Below are 14588 nucleotides of genomic sequence, written 5' to 3'. Positions count from 1 at the left end.
TTAAAAATATATATACGAATATAATTTCTAAAAATGATAAAATATAATTATATAAAATTATATATATTTAAAACATGCAGAAAAGGTGACAGTAAAAAATTATTTTTATATTTTTGAATTGAACAAAATTCCAAATATGACTCTTCAATTCTTTGGCAACTCGATAATTAATTAAACTAGCAAATGCACATAACTTTTAATAGCTATGTAGTATAAGCTTCATATTACTCTGGAATTAAATTCACGTTGACATTTTGGGAGCATACGCGATGTAAAGCTCCTCGAAGTCTTCTCTGTAGTTTTGTTCTTACCCTCAATCGAGTAAGTAACAAAAGTGAGATTAGGTAGTCGGTTTTCGTAGAGAGAAGTCGCTTTTCCAATTTCGCGGTGTTGAGGGTGGACGCTAAGGAAAGGAGAAGGGCTCCGGTCTATAATTAAAAGCAAGCCAAGCACACGCGCCACGCACCATATGTACACGGTGATTCATAATGATAAGTGAGGACAATCTATCGAGGCAGACAAATAAACCCATATTATTAAATAATTAATCGAAGCTTTAAATCTTTTTTATCATTAAAGAATATTTTTTGTTGGAAACCTTATTAATTAGTTAAGAATTAATTTTATGTAATTTAGGGCAAAATTTAATTATAATTTTTTTATTTAAGTATATAAATATCATTCAATATATTTTATATATATGTATGTATATATCTATATACGTAATATAATTTTGTCATAAATGTTAAATATTTCACGCTACGTTTTCAATTTCTTGGTGTCTTTAATGATTCATGAAACAAGCTGTAATTGAGTCGAATCACGTGTTTTTCTCTCTGGTCCGCAGCACGCGACTTACAACTCGTTGTTGGTTTACAATTCGTACGCACTCTTGTGACACGTACAATAGCGTACGGAGCGAAACGTGCGTTCTCCGTGCTTCGCTAAGCAAACCGGAAACGGCCGATGGTTGCATAAGTCGGCATTATGCATAGAGATGCGGTCCATTCTCTTATTATCAACCAGCCACATCGATCCTTTCACTTGTCAGTTCTTGTTCATTGAGAAAAAAAAATTCGAAAATATTAAAAAGAATGAAGGAAGAATAAGAATTTAATTTTTTAATAAAATCTAAAAGAAAGTTTAGAATTTTATTAAATAGTCAACAAAAGTGTACATAATACAAGTTAACAAAAGTCTAGATTTTTTAAATTAAAAGGCAAATTTTAGATCTCTAAATTATTGATACTATAGAGATCTTTAAGGTCTTTTAGTCAACAAAAGTGTTACATAACAAAAGTTAACAAAAGTCTAGATTTTTTAAATTAAAAGGCAAATTTTTAGATCTCTAAATTATTGATACTAGTAGAGTTCTTTAAGGTTTTTTAGATGGATCGATTCCGGTTTAATTACGATCGTGGATCGAAAGCGTTAATTCTCCTCATCAAAAAGATTCGCCCGTTTTTTTCCACATAAATTTGTTTCTCGCAGTATAATCGAGTTCTCATCCTCGCGCTATCCCTCGCTATCGTCGATGTTGTTTTGATGATTAAAGAGCCGGCTAAACTCGAACTTAAACCGGAACTGTTATTACGTCTCTGGCCAGCATTGGGCCATTGCAATCTATTTCTATTTCGCGGAGAATCTACTCTCGAGGGAGATAGCGAGATGAGTCATTTCATATATTGGTCAACCGCACCGGTCTCTTTAAGTCGACGATGATACTTACGAAATATATTTTATTTCCAAATAATTTTATCAATGCGTGTCGAATAACAAATATTGCAATATTTTCGAATTATTTAAAATTATTATGAATTTCAAATTTAAAATATGTAGAATCGTGACGCAATTTATTTGTAAACGAGGTAACACTATAGAGCCAAAGATCGCATTTAAATAAACGCAGTTCGATGAACAAGCTCTTTAAAAATCGATTATTCGATTATTTAGATTAGGAAAGCGTGAACAAGTGTTAGGGGAGGTGTATTGGGAGCTGGACACGATGAAAATGCCGCAGGTGTCCTAGATACGAGTTAGTACACATTTGTGAACTCCATGAGTTGGAAGAGGAAGCCGACAAGAAAAGGAGGAAATACGTAGGCGCGGTTTCCCGGTAAGATCGCTTTGTGAAAAAAAAGAAAGAAACGTTCTAGGCCGTATTTCCTCTTTGAGAGACTGAAAAGCCTGTCGTGCACATCGGGTGTCTCTAAAAACTTGCATTTCTATCTCATCTCGAATAAGTAAATTAACAAGAATTCCAATAAAACTTTATACAAGTCTAATGTTTATTTTTTGGATTAAATTAAATTTTCCTTTTAGTTTAATTAACTAAAATTAATATATCTCTATAATTAATATTCATTTGAGCTAATTTATAAATTTATATTTACATTATCATGTAGATTGACTTTTTTTATAGAATTGGTTTTAAATTGAAAAATTTAACCGTTTATTCGTGGATTATTTTTCTTTTCGATATAAATATAATTTTTCTGTCTTTTTTTTCGAATTAACCATCAAATCAGATAGCTCGGTTTTCTCGCATAAAAATAATTGATTGTTTATACCGTTATTTGATACATAACTTGATTAATTAATATTCGTTAATTATCGTGCTTAAAAGTATATCTTTATATTTATTGTAAATTAATACAATAGACAAAACATCAAAGAAATAAAGACAATGTATTCACGTTATGTGGGTGCATATTTTCTTTATTACTATTCCATTTATTATCCGGTCGTGTGGACCGATTGCTTTTCACAATTATCCAGTGCACTTTCATCGATCCTCTACATGGATGTGATGTTGCGAATGATTCGGAATGCAATATTCCCCTGACGTAGCATTGCATTCTTCATGTTCGGTGACTCATGCTTAATTCCATTTTAACATTGTAATTCTTTATTTTTCACAATTTCCCATTGAGAAATGGCGATGCTATGGTTATGCGATATTTATTATCATGTGTGAATTAATATTGGTTAGCTCTCTCACTTTCTTTTTTTTCTCTCTTTTAAATAATTGTATAACTTTATTTATTTTAAATTAAATCGTTAAATAAATTACATATATTATATGTAAAATATACCAATAATTAATAAATTTTAATATTCAATATTTTTATATATTTTAAATGCTTAATTATTATTATTTATTTAATTACATATATTTCAGTTTATTCTCTTATTTAAAAAAAATTTTTTAATTTATCAACTTTGATTAATAAACTTTTCATGTAACTCTTTGTCAATTTCACTTTAATATATATTTTATAAGGCAAAACATATTTAACGTAACAAGGACTTAAAAATAATTCAACGCATTCTGGAAAGAGACATTGCGTCGATACTTCCGGTCGTTTGTCAACGCACAAGCGAGCGAGTTCGTTTTCAAAAGTTAATGAAGTTCCCGTGAAAGCCGATAAATTGTTACATTGTCGGCTGACGGGCTGGCATGTTCGTGAAAGATTCAGCGATTCGATTCGCGGTGTCTTGGTGAATGAGCCGACCGCGGGAAAAAAAGCCGCACCTCTTTCGAGATCCTGTCTGTATAGTAACCTTCTAAATACACAATATACTGAGTAAATTGGATGGAAATACGCAGATTACAAATGATCAAACGCTTTTCCTTTTTCTTGAAAAGGAATAATTTGGATCCTTGAGGGATTGAAAGTTGATGTGAAGAAAAAGCTTAAATCTTTTTTAAATATTTTTTTCTTGAATTATTTTAATCTAATTTTTTAGATAATTGAAAGTTATTGTGAAAAAAAGCTTAAATCTCTTTTAAATCTTCCGAAAGCATGAATTCTTTAATCTTTGAATCCTTGAAATTATATTCTCAAGTGAAGCGGCTTTGGATCGTTTTGGAAATAAATGATTATAAATTCACGTATTCGTATGTGTTTGTAAAACATACTTGGAAGTTGGAGTTGGATCGTTTTCGGAACAATTTTTAAACTTGCATTAAATTTTTGAAGCTTTAAAAATATTAGTGTTGGAATAGTAAAACGTGAAGACTTTTCTTTTAAGTACTTTAGAATTTGAAAAACTTAAAACTGTGTAATATTTCAGAATCTTAGTATCCTGATCTGGGAACTCTGAAATTTTTGAATCTCTAGATATTTAGTTTTTTAATATTTTGTCATTTAATCATATTGTTGGTTTATAGACTTATCTTACAAATTGACAATATTATTGTTTGATTGAGCATCATATTGTGTTGTTTGTGAAATAGATTTATTTATAAAACATTGAATTATATAATGACATATATCGAGTTACGTAGCGATATGATACAAATTAACCCCACTCGCGATCCGCTGACCACGTGGATACCTGGACTCTCTAGACTCTCACACTTGGAAAGCGTTCCCACTACTTGCCGATTGCTCCTTTTTTCCTTTTTGCCTTCTCCGCAGTCTGTTAACGTGGTCTCTGTTCGGCCAATTGCGGTGTGGCTTACCTCGACCTCGTGTATCCGTCTATGCGTCTCTCTGTCTCTCATCGCTTAGTATCCCACGAGTGGTCCAGCAGTGCGGATGCTGGATCGATTCTCGCGTTCAGAAAGCGCGCCAAATGTGTCGATAGAGAAATCAATTATATTAAATGTTATCGCAGGATGAAATTCCGTTAACGCAATGTTAATTAGCAAGTTGATAATAATTGTTGTGTGATTTATATTTTGTTCATGTGTTTGATGAGAAAATGGAAGTTATCGTTTCAGTAAGGTAACATTGTCAATTGAAATAATGTTAATTTCTAACTTTATATATGAAAACTTAATTTCTGTTCTTATATTAAATTTCTTATTTTATTTTTATATTATTTATAAATATGTACAACATAAAAATTATTAGTTTTAATATTAAATACTTCCGTCAAACGTTAATGTGGTTTGCAATAAATCTTTTGTAAAAAAAAGATCAATTTTGAATTCAACGACGAATCTCTCAACCGTGTTTATCGCGATATCCCCTTTAAAAAACTAATTTGCGTGTTTGAAACATAAACAGATTCAGGATACGGGTATTACCCAGATATGCCACATGAGCATGTGTTTTCTATCTTTTCTCAGTTAATGTTTCGTAAATGTTCGACTAGCACGTGCTGGCACGAGGCGGAGAAGCTTTTTACCTTCTCGCTCTCTCTTTCTTTCTCCATTCTTTACGAATAAAAAAATTATCAATTATTCGATTTGATCATAGTTTACTTTCATCTTCGCGAATTATTGGAGTATTTAAATAGTTGTCGTCGCAACCGGCAGATATCAATATTCGGAAAATTTCGACAAAATGGATTGACTGACAAGTTTATTTCAAGTATCATCTTAAAGCATGTCATGTCTCTTTGGAATTTTTAAGATATTAAAAGAATTTGAAAAAACTTTATATATACTAGATACTAAAATAAACTTATTAAACTGAATACTAAAAATACTCAAAATTTAATACAGTAAAAGTACTTTTTTATTTTAATATTATATTTTTAAAATAAACTTGTAGAGAATAAAGAGATAAATTCGCGGATAATAAATTAAATATGCAAAGCTATTAATATGATGAAATGATTTACATTATAACATTTTGCTTCATAGCGATTTATATGATATGCTTTGAGGTCACACTTTAGACTATAAAAAATTAATGGCATCGAAACGCCGATAGGTTAAATGCTGTAAAAAGCAATCATTTTAGTTCTTGAGAAAAACTTCATCTCTGGTCTTTCAAAAGATTCTTTAACTGTTTTAAGATTTTACATTATTTATTCATACTTTAATTAATTTAAAATTTATTCTCTTGTTTGACAGATCAACGTCTACAATATATTTTTTTCTACAAAAATATGAATAAATATAAATATTAGTATATTTACTATAAATATAAATATAATTTTCCTCTCTCTTCAATCGAGTTTTAATTCAACTATTTTAAGATTCGTTTAATTGGATCTAGACAAGAAATCGAAATAGCGAACCATCAAAATCACAGAAGGTCGATTTGATCGCGAGGAACAAACAACGGTCTGAGTTGTCAGTCAAAACCAGCAATGATACTCGCACAGTTAATAAAGTGGTCGTTAATCGGCGACGACAACATGCCATAGTAAATTCTCCTTTCTTAACTAAGTCCGACCCCTTGACACATCCGAAATGGTTACATTCGCTGTATTTGCCGAGTGAATTCATGCAAATGCATTTTCGGCGAAATTATTCAAGATCTGAAAGTCTATTAAAATACAGACGAGACCGTTAATAAAAAAATCTTGATTGAAAGATAATTAATTACATCAATGTATAAATTTACACGTTTAGAGATTGATATATTCTTTAATGTCAAAATTCTTTGAATTTTTCTTCAAACTTGGCGTGTCTATAATATATGTTTAATATATTTGTCAATTTTTTTAGAATTAAATTATATCTAGGAATATAATTAAATAGGTAGGGGAGTGGAGCGTGCTGCGTTGCAAAAAAGGCGACAAGGCGATAAACAAACCGTGTGAGCGAATGAAGATTAAACGACGACTTCGTGCGACCCGCGGGCGCGTTTTATTAAATTATTATCGCCATTTATGAGTCGAGCCTGTTCGGGATCGGACAACATTAATAAACAGCCGCGAGAGATCGGCCGCAATGTCAAATTGCCTCTTAAAAACGAGCGTAAAGCAAATTGCATAAGTGGCAAGGTACTCGCCAACCAATCGTAACATCGTACCCGCTATGCACTGCTACTGTGCATGTTGTATGCGCTTATGTATTCTTTCTTCTATGTAGTCGCATACCTGCGACCGACCAGGGTCTTTCGTGTAAATCGCTGCCGACTTCCGTCGTCGCAGAAAATTGCGAAGTCTTATTATATAGATGCGACCTTGAGGTGGGAAAATAGACAATTATTATCGTTGGGTTTTCAAGAAGATCGGGCATTCATGTAGTATAATTATGTGATATTACCAATAATTACAATAATAATTAGTTTTTGTTATTTCTTACTGCGCGGCAATTTAAAAAATCTATATTTTGATATATTATTTTTTTATTTTATAACCAACATTATATTATTAATATATTACAGTGAAGTATTATTTTTTATTATCATTTGGATTTTAATATAATAACAATAACGATAATAATATTTCTTTATCTCCGACTTTCCTTCTTTGTCCTAATTTAAAAACGAATAAAATAATAGTAACGCATTTTTATTACATAAAAGAAAAAATTTTATTAATATCAAAAATATTAATATTATAAATGTAAAAAAATACACAGATTTATACACAATATAGCGAAAGCGAGAAAGATAGAGTGAGAGAGACAGAGAAAGAAAGAGAGAGAAATGAATAAAATACGTCACGTAAAGTATATAATCCATCTAAAGTTAAATCATCATGGACATTTCTTATCTCCTCTACAACTATTTCAACTATTCGACCTCGTAAATTATTCCGCACAAGCATTCCACGCACGTCGAGCAGTGCTCACAAGCATTCGTAGTGCACTATTCTGTTTTCGACATGCATCAAACGAACTACAATGTACGGATAGACGTGCGATCACGATTGATGTATTTATAATCCTGCTGCTTTTTGGCGGTAAGGCGTAAATGCCGCATTTCAATTTCGATTGCAATACTCAGCCGTTGGAAATTATTTACTCACCCGTTACATTGCATACGCATTGCAAGCGCATCTACAATTAGCGTAATTGTTAACACGCGGCATTTCGCGTATGCGAATTTGTCGTTTCTTGCCGTTTGCAATTGTATGTTAGATTATTGCGGAAGCTTTGTCGAGAATCATGCGGTTTGATCACGAGGATTAACGATACATTTTGAAGAATGATAAATAAACTTGTGTGTGTAGAATAGATTTTTATAAGTTGTAAAATTAATAATCAATTTATGAAAAGTGAATAAATTATAAGATGCATTATAAAATAAATCCATTAAAATACAAATTTGTAAATTAGCATTAAAATTCTTTTGTGTATAAATTAAAATATGGATTATTCCAAGAATCGCAGATAAAATATTCCAAGTCGTTTGAAAAGCTATTTTTATGGTCAGCATCAATTTTTCCTCCTCCACTCTTTCATTCTTAAGTCTTTTCTTCCTAGATAACTGAAAGATCATTAGAATTCTACACGTACATCGGTTTTAAGAAGTTCTGGCGAGTCGCACAGAATTGGTTTTTCGCTGAAAGATCGAGTCATCCGCACGTCACTCTTGCGAATTTTAACGCATGTCCGATCAAAGAGGCCGGGATGGAAGGACATGGCATACAAGTAGTTTTTTAATAGTACCGAAAATAGAAAACTAATGTGCGAAATGTGTTGGCGAACCTTTATTCGCAATTTTGACGAATCTCGAATATTTTCGTATTTTTTTATACAAAAGTAACGCTGAATAAATCAGAATTTATATATATCACATAAAAATTTTGATGTGAAAGATTACGAGCCGTAAAATCTTAGAAGATCCTAGAAGAAGAGTTAATTGCATGTACAAAATATATGTGATATGCATATGTATAAACTTAAATAATATTATTACAAAAATATTTTATTGAGATGCTTTCAAAAGTTTTGCAGTTTTTAAATTTAAAATTAAAAAATTAAGTATTGTATTTTTTTGTAGTTAATTTTTCTCTCATCAATAAAAGAACTAAGCCATATTCCGAATCTTGAAATTATTAAATTATTTTTTCAATTACAAATAAATTAACTTTAGGAAATAAAATAAAGACAAGGAGAAGAGAGAATCAAATTAATTTTATATAAATAATTTATGAAAATTCCTTACTGTCATTTTTAAATAATTATTTATGACGAGAGATAGAGATATATAATGAAAGAAACGATACACATTTATTGGCACGAAAGATACTTGGTCTTGTCATCGAGTGCATTAGTTCGCTGGAAACCGAGGATTAACCAAGCTGAAAGACACGTGTGTGCACACGTTGCAATTCGCGACTTGCGGAACCTTGGTACGGCGAATTGCAGTTTCTACGATCTCTATCGTTGCTTATTATGCGCATACTGCGCGCGGTGCCATTTTCATCGGCGTGCAAATTTTTGCCGCAAATCCGTTGTCCGTTTATACATTGTGTCGGCTCGAAATGAGACTCAAGGTGAGCTTCGATTCGAGAGCATACGCGTGCGCGCACGAGAGAGTTCGATACGGTAATGCGACCCGTTCCAGAAGGCTGTCAAGCCTTCGAGCGATTATCACATGGATCCTGAATATCATTCTTATTTCTTTTTTATTGTCGCAACGCACAAAGAAGAGGTTACCACGGTCAAGATTACTCGACTCTATCAGCTCTGTTAAGTTTTGCGAAATTTTGATATTTGGTTGCGACAAATGGAACATTGATCCTCGAGGATTTAAGAATATACCATTCTCTAAATCCATTTAGGAATTCGGAAGTGTCGAAATTCCGATCCTGAAAAAAATCAAACGAGAGAATCGTAGGCTTAAGTATCATGAGGTTAAAGTTTCACAGAATCTTGAGATCTTCAGATCTGAGAATCCTAGACCTCAAGAATATCTTAAATTTAAGAATCTCATCATTCAAGAATCTCGTAGATCTAAACCGCAAGTTGTTGGACAAAGATAAAACTTTGAATTTAATTTGATTTTAATTACACAAGGAGATTTTAATAATTAAGATACAACGGAATCACTTGAATTTAATCTTTAAATTTCTGACTTGAAATTTTTTTATTTTTTTTTTTTTTCATATTTCTCACCCGAGAATTATATTATCAGGATGATCTCGCATGAATTAATATACGTGCCAAGGATTTATGGACGATTATTACAGGATCGTTCATTTTCGAAGCCATTCGTGGACCGTTCATTTTTCGCCACAGATTATCATGCTCCCGTTATACATTCCGCGAATTCTGCCGGTCGTTGTAACCATTAAGTTGGCTTGTTTGGGATCCTACCGTGTTACACCGGGTGACTCAAAATTTCAAAAGATTGCGCCTTTCGCACCTTTTAACTTAAGTTTCTACATCTTCCAATTTAAATATCTCACAGGTCTATAAATAAATCTTTAGAATCTTTAGAATTCAACGTTTTCAAATCTTCAAAAATTTTTGGTACAAAATATATTCTGTAGTTTCTAATTCTGACATAATAAGTGTTTATGTGAATATTTGTGATATTAGATATCTAGATTTTTAAATATGTATTTCTTTTTTACATATGTCAAGAATTTTTATATATAAAAATTGTAATATTTTTCAACAATAATTTATGAAATTTATAATGAAGAAAGGTTCTCTATAATTCTACCAACTATTATTTTATTATTTTTAGCGTTATTCGCAATTTTAACATTGTTTTCATTTAATTTTAATATTCCTTTAATTTAATTTTACTATTGCTCTAACCAAGAGCTACCTTTTATTCGCTACTGCATGATTTGCTATTAAACGATTTCTACAAGAGCGTAAATCAAGCGAATAATTTTTGTTGACAAAAAATTCGAATTATATCGCGGACTAAATTAATGTACGTTCTCAGCAGTGAGTTTAATTAAAACCCGCGAGACAAACTGTAATCTATACTAATCACAAAATTGATCCGCTACGCTTTCGTTCTACGCAAAATTTCTTTCCTCGCGTCAGACAAAAGGGCCGTCGACCTGGCGAAATTCCGCGAAAGAGTTACGTGACAATGCGATGTTAATTAAATTTTCCCGTGACGCTGTAAACCAAACAATTAATATACACGTAAAATGTTACGTTTCCGATCTACATATATAAGTTTATTTAATCGAACCAAGGGAATGTATAAACATATACGCGAAAATTCAATACTGTGAATTAATTAATTTATATTTTATTAAAAATGATTAATAGTTGATATAAAAATAAATAATAGTTTAATGAAATTTTGTACCTTCAAGATGCAATGGATTTTGCTTTCGGTCAACGTCAAAATTTTTGTCAAAGTTTTGAACGTCCTCGAAATTTCATATTTTTAAAGACGGAAGATTGTTTTTTAATTTAAAATTTTTATAAATTTTCTTTTTATCAAAAATCTTTCTCTTGTTTTTAAAAACACATACTTTAATATTTGCGTAAGAAATTAAATTATCTCATTTATTTGCATAAATTTTAATCATTTTCAAACTTTTAAATCTCCTAAATTTAAAGAATCTTAGTATTTACATTTCATGGATGTGCTATGCACCTTTTTTGATAGCTAAGTAGGCCGACAGCTTAAAAAATACATACATTTTAAGCTCTATTCGTGTAAGCAATTTTAAACTCGCGCAGCTGTAATTTTGGAATTGCTATATCCAATTGGTCAGAATCAATTGGATCCGCAGAGACCGAATTCGTTTCACTATTTTGGAGCTGAGGAATCGGCTAATTGCAGATCTTAATGAGCATCGGTCTGTCCACCTGCTGCTTCCATTTCCGGGATACGGTGCGGACATTGTGCATCTTCTTTCTCAAAGAGTCTTAGAAAATCGGAGGTTAGGTTCATTATGTAAGAATTTCTCTAATTTTTTTCTTTTTCAAACACGAACAAAAAAAATTAATTAAGTTAGAAAATATTTAACAACATAGAGAGACCGCGAATGATTTTTCATACTTTTATACTTTTTTGCTACACTTTCGGAATTTTTGATATAATCAAAATGAGATGTCGATAGACGTGATTTATAAAAATAATTTATCTATGCATAGCAGATAAACGCGATGATTGTTTAGATATTAGGTAAAATATGTCCGGAAGACATGAACCATCTAAAAATAATCGGTCTGTTCACGTTGTCTGATTCTACTTCGAGATTGCGGCATTTCCAAAAGAAGTTTATACGTACTTTCTTGCTGTTTTCACTGGACAGACAGTTTTCGCTCGTTTGCATCAACTCGTTAAGTATCATAATTTCACCTTTTTTCGCGATTAATTTATTAATTTGGCAAAGACATCTTATAAAGAAGCAATAAAGAAATTATCGGATAAATTTAATTTGGTAAAAGTTAATTACGATTATATGTATAATAACGAGAAAAGAAATCTGAATAATTAAATCTGGATAAATTTCGAGACAGTATTTAATTAAATTTCAACTTTATTATTATCTTGGATTTTAATTATACGTAATTATTATACAATGTTATGTAAGGCTATGATTATAACAAAAAAAATGGGAAAAATCTGAATAACAAATTATGACAAGATCTCGTCAGATTTTTTAATAAATTAACATCAATAATTTTAAATGCGTCTTTAATAGTTCTATATAGCATTTTTCTTAGAGCATAGGACAGACAAATATATAATGTATTATTTTGACGGTCAATCTCGTGATATTAAAGACGAAAAAGAAGATGTATATAAGGAAAAAGGAGAGTGTCTTCCCATGATGACACTCCTTTTCTGTTGTTCTGTTTTCTCCTTCGAGAACCGCAGAAGCGAAGACGTTACCATAAGAGGACATCTCTTGCCATCTCTGGATTTCTCTCTCTCTCTTTTTCTCTCTCTGTCTCTCTTTCTCTATCTCCCTCCTCCTTGCTTTCTTTGCTCCTTCTTTTCATTCTGGGACCACAGACTCGCGGGTCCTAGAGGTATTTCGAGGAAAATTGTCTTTACGAATGCTTGTAGTTTGTGAATAACAAATGACAATTAACAATCGGAGTTAACTAATTCTGTTTTAGACCAAACTTGTTTTATTCACTAAATTATATTTCTTTTAAGGCAATTGTCAAAAATTTCAATATTTAAAAGCAATAAATATATATGTAAATTTTAACAAATAAACTTTTTTTATTTAACAATCAAAGTTGATATAAAGTCGAAATTAATTTATTTTTCAATTATATTATATTATAAAATTATTCGAGAAACTTAATTGAAAGTTGCTCTCTCGAGAATTAAAATTCAAGGAGGCAATATAATTAAATCAATTTAATTTTTTATGCCGATTATAAACTGTGTTATTTATAGTTATTCCCGTTGTGTATAAGATTTAACTTATCTAATTAAAATAAAAATTGTGAAAATAACATTACAAAGCGAACAAAATCTGCTAATTGTAAGATTAATTAAAGAAAAGAGCAACTCGAGATTATCATAAAGCATGATCCATGTACGCGATTCTTCATCGGTGGCGTTTCATCCGATGACAATCTTACGAGGAGACAACGGAATGTACATTAAAAAACACCATCGCGCCATTTATGGCTGTCATCTTGCCAGGATAACTCGAAACCGCGAGCGTCGCCTTTTGCGGCTTGCCGCGGCTTCTTTTGGAGATATCCTTTTTCAAGTCTAATGGAGAGAGGTAAATCGTGATAAGAATTTATGTTTCGATGCGCTCTTGTAGCGTTGCGTTCGATATCTGTGTCATTTAAATAACCGAAGTCTTGCGTCAGTTTTTCGCGTAATATGGCGTATTCCAATCAAGTTGTCAAAGAAAGAACAAAATTATGAAATTAAAAATACAAATTAAAAACACAGAGTATTTTAAATATCATTCACTCGATAAAATTTTGTGTATCAATGTTTATTAAAATTTTATTAAATTTTATAGTTTCTTTTTATATTACTTATTTTTTATCTAATGCCTCTTTAATTTTTTTAATCCAAAATTATATTTTTTACTTGTTATTTATTTTTCATGAAATTTTACGAGAAAAATTCTTTCTAAATTCAACTCCTTTAACTTCAGTAAAAATGTATAAATTAGATACGTCTATCTACCTTTATCTTTTCTCGTTAACTCTTTCGTTTACGTTACTTTTCTCAGCTAGATATAAGTGTAGAGTAATATCTGTATTCCCGTGACCGAGTGAATCATCGGCTTTCTCATGCCACCCTGTCGTACCTCGGCGCAGTTCGTTTTCTGGGCAAAAGCTGGGGTCGAGAACAATGGAAACGGGAGAAGTCGGTGGGCACGCGTGTGCAAGGTAGACACGGCCGCGACGGTCACGTTTCGCTCTCGCATTATGTGTGCATCATGGTACACCGTGTGGAAAACCAGCATTAGCTTATTGTATATGCACCTCCCACAAAGATATTCTTCCTGTATTCTTCCGCCTTGCCTTTCCTCCTGTTCTGCAGCAGAAGGATACTTGTTCGAGAACCCTTGATCATAAAACTGATTCTTTTTAGATAACAAATACGCCTCTTAAATGGCCAATTATACGCATTTCGGCAAATTAATAGAAAAATAATCAGAATTTTCGCTTTTCATAAATCTTGATAAAAAATATAAGATACGTATTATTTTATTGATGAAATGATGTGTAAATTCAAGACTTGGAAATATTAATTTGGATTCTATACTGATTAAGTATAAAGAAAATAATTGTATAAAATATATAATAATTATATATATATATATATATATATATATATATATATATATATATATATATATTTTTTTATTTATTTATTTATTTCTAGAATAATAATTTTCTATTTATCTGTCTTTCCATAGTATATAACTTTCGCATACGTGTACTATTTTTTGGATATTTTTTTATTTGTTTATTTTAAAATTTTAAATTTTGCCGACATGAAAGATTTAATTATTAGAGAGATTGTGAAAAC

The 14588-nt window shown here is 31.1% G+C and overlaps 2 protein-coding genes across 6 annotated transcripts in view; one reads left to right on the top strand and one right to left on the bottom strand.

Annotated features, from left to right (window-relative positions):
- Window positions 1–14588, top strand: part of Sick (sickie) — a 163995-nt gene that overhangs the window by 59275 nt on the left and 90132 nt on the right. Inside the window, exon 1 of one of the 5 annotated variants that reach the window (XM_083091314.1) lies at window positions 4548–4733. The exons of the other annotated variants lie outside the window; for them this stretch is intronic. The gene's annotated coding sequence lies outside the window, so the exon portion shown is untranslated. Of the gene's footprint in view, window positions 1–4547; window positions 4734–14588 lie in introns of those variants that run through there. 5 annotated transcript variants of the gene reach the window in all.
- Window positions 14063–14588, bottom strand: part of LOC145966906 (uncharacterized) — a 41539-nt gene continuing 41013 nt past the window's right edge. The window contains exon 4 of the mRNA XM_083091366.1: window positions 14063–14090. The gene's annotated coding sequence lies outside the window, so the exon portion shown is untranslated. The remainder of the gene's footprint in view (window positions 14091–14588) is intronic.

The sequence above is a fragment of the Camponotus vicinus genome, unplaced genomic scaffold (genome assembly GCF_025532165.1).
Source record: "Camponotus vicinus isolate PSW18456_S1 unplaced genomic scaffold, iyCamVici1.0 SCAF_1, whole genome shotgun sequence".
Lineage (NCBI taxonomy): Eukaryota > Metazoa > Arthropoda > Insecta > Hymenoptera > Formicidae > Camponotus > Camponotus vicinus.
Note: the sequence above shows the minus strand (reverse complement) of the source record. Positions and strands in the feature narration are given on the sequence as shown.